Raw genomic sequence first — 7,032 nt, 5'->3', positions numbered from 1 at the left:
AACACCCCCGAAAAGCGTGCCCAGACGTTGTTCTCCATTCATAAGCAAAGATCCCATATCATAGCTCTACAGGAAACACATTTTAAAAAAGGTCACCTCCCTACCATACCAACCAGGCACTACGATAAATGGATACATAGTGTTAACCCTGATTCCAGGACTAAGGGTGTATCCATAGTTTTTCACAGGACGCTTCCCATTACGATCCAGACCTCCCTAGTTGACACAGACGCTCGATTTGTCTTCGCCAATTGCCTCCTTGCGGGACGTAATCTGACGGTGGCCTCTATATACGCTCCGAACCATAACCAAATTCAGTTCTTACTGAAGACTTTGGAGAGACTCTCCTCCTTTGCCAAGGGTCAGATTCTCCTGTGTGGAGACTTTAACACACCTCTATTCCCTCAGGTGGACACCTCATCAGGACACTCATACATCTCTCATAGTAAACTCAGGGCCCTTAGGCATAAGCTACATCTATTACAGTTAATTGATACCTGGAGAGCCTTCCATCCACAAGGACGAGATTATACCTTCTTCTCACACCCTAGACAAACATACAGTAGAATAGACTACATTCTCTGTTCACACTCCCTCCTCCCCTCTTTTACTTCTGTTACGATTGGTGTTGTCTCTATGTCTGATCATGTCCCAGTTCAGGGTACATTTACGCTTCCGACCTTGGCCAAGCCACATGCCTCTTGGAAGCTTAATGAGTCATTGCTTTCTGATGCTCTTTGCATTCAGGAACTGAAATCGACGATTCCCCATTTTATTCAAGACCACTCGTCAGATCCGTCGTCACCGCTAATCAAGTGGGAAACATTGAAATGTGTCTTGAGGGGAGTTTTGATGAGGCATGGGGCTCGGCTGAAAAGGGAAGCCTCAGCTAAGCTGATGACATTATACCGAGAGCTGCACATCCTAGAGACACGGCACAAACAACACCAACAGGACTCAACTTACCGTGAACTTATCAGAGTCAGGAGTGATCTGTTAGAGGCGCTCAACAAAAAACACTGCCACTATAGACAACTAACGGGTAGACTGTTCTACGAGTGGAGTAATAAATCGGGGAAGATGCTGGCGAGGGCCCTTAGGGCGACACGCTCGACCCTCTATGTCCCCTCCATTCGCACTCGATCAGGCACCCCTTCTTCCCTCACGCCGGAAATACTGGAAACTTTTCAGAAATATTATACAGACCTATATAACCTCCCTTAACCTACCGCTCTCTCCTCTTACATTGACACTCAACCCTCCTTACAGAATTACTTACATGAAACGGCATTGCCCATCCTAACTGCTGAATCTATCTCGGACTTGGAGGCTCAGTTCACCCCTGAGGAACTCCACCTGGCGATATCGGCCCTACCTGCTGGTAAAAGTCCGGGACCAGATGGCTATACTGCCAAGTACTATAAGACCCTCAGGGATGACCTGTCCTCCACACTCCTGCTGACTTTTAATGCTATCTCATCTTCCTCCTCAATCCCCCAGGCCTTCCTTGACGCATATATCACAGTCATTCCAAAAGATGGGAGGGACCCCCTGCAGTGCTCTAACTACCGACCAATATCTCTCCTTAACACTGACACAAAATTATTCGCGAAATTAATAGCAAATAGATTGGCACCCTACATGAGCTCCCTCATCCACCCGGATCAGGTGGGCTTCGTCCGCGGAAGGGAGGAAAGAGATAATACTCTATGAGCATTCTCTGCAGTGCATTGTGCTCGATTACACGCTTCTCCCCTATTCTTGCTCTCTCTGGACGCGGAGAAGGCCTTTGACTGGGTGGACTGGGAATTTTTGGGATCGACTCTGAGACAAATAGGTTTGGGCCCCCATATGTTTGCCAGAATCATGGCGCTGTATTCCTCACCCCAGGCTAGAATAAGAATCAATGGACAGCTGTCGGCTCCCTTTAGCATTCGCAACGGTACGAGGCAAGGCTGCCCATTATCACCTATCCTTTATGTCCTATGCATGGAGCACTTGCTCAATGCAATACGCTCGAATCCAGATATAAGAGGCCTCTCCTCTCCCTCGTGCAGTTGCAAATGCTCAGCGTTCGCTGACGATGTCCTTCTATTTCTCTCCTCCCCGCTCACTACCCTCCCTTCCCTCCTCTCCACCATAGCACAATATTCGGCTTATGGTAACTATAAACTGAACCCATCCAAAAGCGAAGCTTTCAATATCACACTGCCCTCCCAAATGATCACTCACATTTCTTCCACTTACCCTTTTAAATGGCAGAGGTCATCACTGAAATATCTTGGGATCCTAGTCCCTAGTGATCTGGCTAGCACTTTTCAATTAAATTTTCCCCCATTGTTCCACACCCTGAGAACTGACTTGTCGAAATGGGACAATAAAAACTTCTCATGGATTGGCAGGGTAAATATTTTTAAAATGAACATCCTACCCCGCTTACTCTATCTCTTTGCCTGTATCCCCTGTCATATCCCCCGTTCTTTCTTTAAGGACCTCTCTGCAATGCAGTCTCACTTTGTTTGGAGTAAGAAACATCCCCGCTTGGCAGGGAAGGTGCTTTATAGACGCAAGAGGGAGGGTGGCCTCGCACTGCCAGACTGCCTATCGTATTACAAGGCAATCATATTAGCCAGAATACTAGACTGCTACCACAGTCAGACTGCTAAGCAATGGGTTGTCTTTGAAAGAAATCTCTGTGGTGTGGATGCTAGGTCTACCTTGTGGACCAAAAGACTGCCCGCCCCCTTGCACCCACCTGACCATTTACCCCCGGTAACACATTCAATACTGCGAGCACATCAGTCCTACTTGAAAAATACATCTCACTATTTCCCGGATGGCCCCCCTTATGCCCCTGTTTGGCAATGTGCTCTTCCCTCCAGCGCAGACTTCTGCCACTTTCTTAACGCGTAAAAAGTCTGATTATGTCCTATTCTCTTCCTTACTGCAACCCACAGGCTTGAAATCCCTCTCCGACCTTTTGGGTGGAACTCAGCCTTCAACTATACATAGGTTCCAATATAGTCAACTTCTACACTTCTATAACACCAACAAAGCCGCACTCCATCTTCATAGACAACTGACCCCCTTTGAAACCCTTTGTGCGGCCTCCGCTCCTGTCCCCCATGCAATCGGAACTCTCTATGCCCTGATCATAGGGGAACGCTCTGAAATTCCCCTGCCCTATCGAGTGGCATGGGAAAGGGAACTACAATGTTCTATTCCTGACAATGACTGGTCTCGTGCCCTGCTACATTGTCACAAATCTAGTATCTCATGCAAGGCACAAGAAACTAACTATAAAATCATCACGAGATGGTACAGAGTGCCGTCTCTTTTGGCGCAGATGTTCCCACAGGCTTCTGATGCATGTTGGAGGTGTGAACGCTCAAAAGGGACAATGTCCCATATCTGGGTGACATGCCCGACATTGAATACGTTTTGGACACAAGTTTTATCTACCATAAATAGGCTGACGACCCTTTCCATCAATAAGGACCCACGACCTATCCTCCTGTCCATATTCCCTAACACATGCCCCCGTCTGTCAGCCACTTTAGCACACTATTTACTTATCTCGGCTAGAGCTGTGATCCCTCGCCTTTGGAAATCTCCACTACCCCCGACCTACTCCTCATGGCTGAGGGAAGTTACCTATACTTGTAGGATGGAAGAACTCCGGGCAGACTCTACCCGACAGTTCGATAAATACCATGCTGTTTGGTCGCCTTCGCTATCCTATGTTGCCTTTCAGGAGTTCACTGATGATAACCTGGATCTGTCACCACGCACGCTCATCCCCCTCTGTCCAACTCCGCAATAGCTCACCCACAGTTGCTGTTTACTGCTTAGACAGGTGGAGAGGTTCAGTCCGAACAGGTAAGACTCTCTGCCATATTACACTAAGTCTGCTGCATCCTATCTCCCCCTCTTCGATTCTTCTACACCCTCCCCTCCTTCCTCTATCCCCCCCCCTGTATCTTTTCCTCTCTCTCCCTCCTCTCCTATCTTCCAGTTCCCTCTACCGATATTGTGTTTCCTTTGTCTGCCCTGGTTCTCTGCTTCAATACTGGCGATGTTTGAATTTTCGCTAAAGTTATCGAATTTATACGTAGTTCTGAATCCTGTTAGCTACTCACAACCTCTGTTCTCTGGAGTTCATTTATGATGTGAGGCTCGGACTGCTGTAATGTTTAACTTCGCTGAGTGACCCAAACTCCTTGTTTACTTGAGCCATGTGGGCTTTGTTGCCTGACCAGTGTAGACACTTCTCATGTTGTAATTTTCATTTTACCTTGTATGTTGAAAACCTTAATAAAACTTTACTTTGAAAAAAAAAAAAAAATGTTTTATTCAATGTTATGTATGATGTTCATACAAGGTTGCCTTACAATGTTTTATTGTTATTTATTGTTTGATATTTAATAAATGGGCTGCTGTGGCCTTGTTACCACAAACACTGTGTCTGTCATGTTTAAGGTAAGGGATTCCTCGTTACAAAGGGGCTTTTGGGGGTTGGTGGATGGTAGGTTTTAGCAGCTATAATATCCCCAAGTCAAGGGTCCAGGCTGTAAAATAGAAGAACACCGGAGCAGCAAGATACACTGACTCTAAGGCTGAGCCTCATACTTCTACCGAAGCTGCAGAGTTATAGGGGAACTGTAAAAATGAAAGTACTACAACCCCAAGTGTGGTCAGTCTGTGCCCCCCTAAGGGTCAGGGTTGGAGGAGGCACAGGTTGAAAAGACACACTACAATGGGTGTTGTAGTACTGTAGTTGTTAAAGAAAAAAAATATGTTTTCATCATGTTGCCCATAGCAACCAATCAGATTACTTCTTTCATTCTTGAGAAGACCTCTGAAAAATAAAAGAAGTGATCTGATTGGTTGCTAAGAGCAATTGGACAACATTTCCTCTCCACAGGTACATTTCCCCGATTGTCTTCATATTTAGGATGAGAATCTACTGACAAAGTGAGTAGCCAACCATTTCTGGGCATAAAACTCTGTAAGAAACAGCAGTCTGGGGGCGTCTGTGGTGGACATGAAGGAAGGGGGGGGGGGGGGTCCAGGGAAATTGAGATTTGACGTCTGCAGCGAGCGCTTCTCACTGAGCGACGGGTCTCATCCCAGGTATTGCAGGGGGACCCCCCACGATCAGCTACTGATCCCATAACCCATGGATAGGGGATAAATTAATTTTTGCCATAGTTCTCCTTTAATTGGCCAGAACACACCCAAAATCGGTCCCAGCCAAATATTGCTTTGTGTCCTGTCATTTCTCCCAGCTGTTCTTTTTCTACCTGCTTGTAAGGCATGCCTACACTCTCTAATTCCTTAAAGTGGTACTCCGCCCCTAGATATCTTATCCCCTACCTTACGGATAGGACAAAAGATGACTGATCACTGGGACCCCCGCGATCTTCATGCAGCACCCGGCGTTCCAAATAATATATTTAGAACTCTGGGTTCTCGTGGTGCGGGTCGTGACCTCACGCCACGCCCTTTCCATTTATGTCTATGGGAGGTGGTGTGATGTCACAAGAAGGTGTGGCATGATGTCACGAATCCCACCACAGGAACCAGTGATCTAAACATACTATTTAGAATTTTGGTTGCTGCATGGAGATTGCTGGGGTCCCAGCAGCAGGATCCCCTTGATCAGACATCTTATCCCCTATCCTTTACATAGGGGATAAAATATCTAGAGGCGGAGTACCCCTTTAAGGGACAGTTCATGTATCCAAAAGTTGATCCTTTGCAACCGTATGACCCCTAGCAAGTTCCCTGCATAAGTCCCATTCATCAGAAAAAGGCTTGTGCATGGAACTTGCTGGGTGTTCTACGTTTGCCTCATAAACTGCACCACCCAGCACCAGTTGCCTCTCTCTGCACCACATTATGCAGATCGTGCAGGAGAGCAGCTTTGGTCATCCATGTTTTGCTAACTCTATTTTCACACACAGAAATAAATAAATGAGTCGAGCAAGTCAAAGAACAGTTTAAAAAAAGGGGAACTGTATTTATTATTTATTAAAATGTTTGTGTAGGGGATTTTTTGTAACCTCCCATCACTCACAAAGAGCGTACAGTAACTAATACTCAGGACAGGAAAAACCTCCAGAGGGGAGGAAACCTGTAGGGAATCCATGGCTACTGTATGGCCCTTCCTCTGGGCATACTAAAGGAGGTTACCTCTAGAATTTGGGCAAATGTTTCTGTGTATGTGCATGATTCCTAGGCCTGTGCCTTCATCCAACGTCTTGCTGTAGGTCCCGAAATGCTACTCCATGTCCTGGAAATAGTGCATCTAAGATAGGGGACAAAAAAGATAGATTATTTACATGTTTATCATAGAAATACACATGGAACTGCAATAAAGACCTTTTGGACAAAACAATGTAACACTTACCAGTCACAGTCATGTGCATGACTTTGCATTCCCGTGTCCCTACACAGTGTCCAGCACCGGCCCCTCACTGATGAACAGGACCAGTGTTATTTCTGGGGCTATGCCTTCATCCAACGTCTTGCTGTAGGTCCGGAAATGCTACTCCATGTCCTGGAGATAGTGCATCTAAGATAAGAAAAAAAAGATAGATTATTTACATGTTTATCATAGAAATACACATGGAACTGCACTAAAGACCTTTTGGACACAACAATGTAACACTTACCAGTCACAGTCATGTGTATGACTTTGCATTCCCGCGTCCCTACACAGTGTCCAGCACCGGCCCCTCACTGATGGAGAATGAACAGGAGCCGTGTTATTTCTGCTCAGTGCTGCTCTTTGGTGGACAATGGTTATGACATCACATGTGTGACACGCTGTTACCTCCTGGGAGTTCTATTTCAGAAGTGCTGCTCTCTGATTGGCTGAAAATCAAAAAAGCTTTCTAATATATTCTGTATGACTGTTATCTAAGGTTTTTGACAAATTTTATTAAAATGGCGCCACTCCCTGTGGGTACGTTATATTTGTTTCTCCTAACCAGACATTCTGTACAAGTAATATCATTTGGTGGCCCC

General features: G+C 45.9%; 1 long non-coding RNA gene across 1 annotated transcript; it reads right to left on the bottom strand.

Moving 5' to 3' along the window:
• Positions 1–6,006: 6,006 nt before the first annotated feature.
• Positions 6,007–6,789, bottom strand: LOC130368217 (uncharacterized). The gene is made up of 3 exons (XR_008892370.1): positions 6,678–6,789; positions 6,413–6,577; positions 6,007–6,310 (listed from the first exon to the last, which is right to left on the bottom strand). It is a non-coding gene; the product is annotated as an uncharacterized LOC130368217 (long non-coding RNA).
• Between the last annotated feature and the right edge of the window lie 243 nt (positions 6,790–7,032).

This window comes from Hyla sarda, chromosome 4, assembly GCF_029499605.1.
Source record: "Hyla sarda isolate aHylSar1 chromosome 4, aHylSar1.hap1, whole genome shotgun sequence".
Lineage (NCBI taxonomy): Eukaryota > Metazoa > Chordata > Amphibia > Anura > Hylidae > Hyla > Hyla sarda.
The sequence above is the reverse complement of the archived record's forward strand: the minus strand, read 5'-3'. Positions and strand labels throughout refer to the sequence as shown.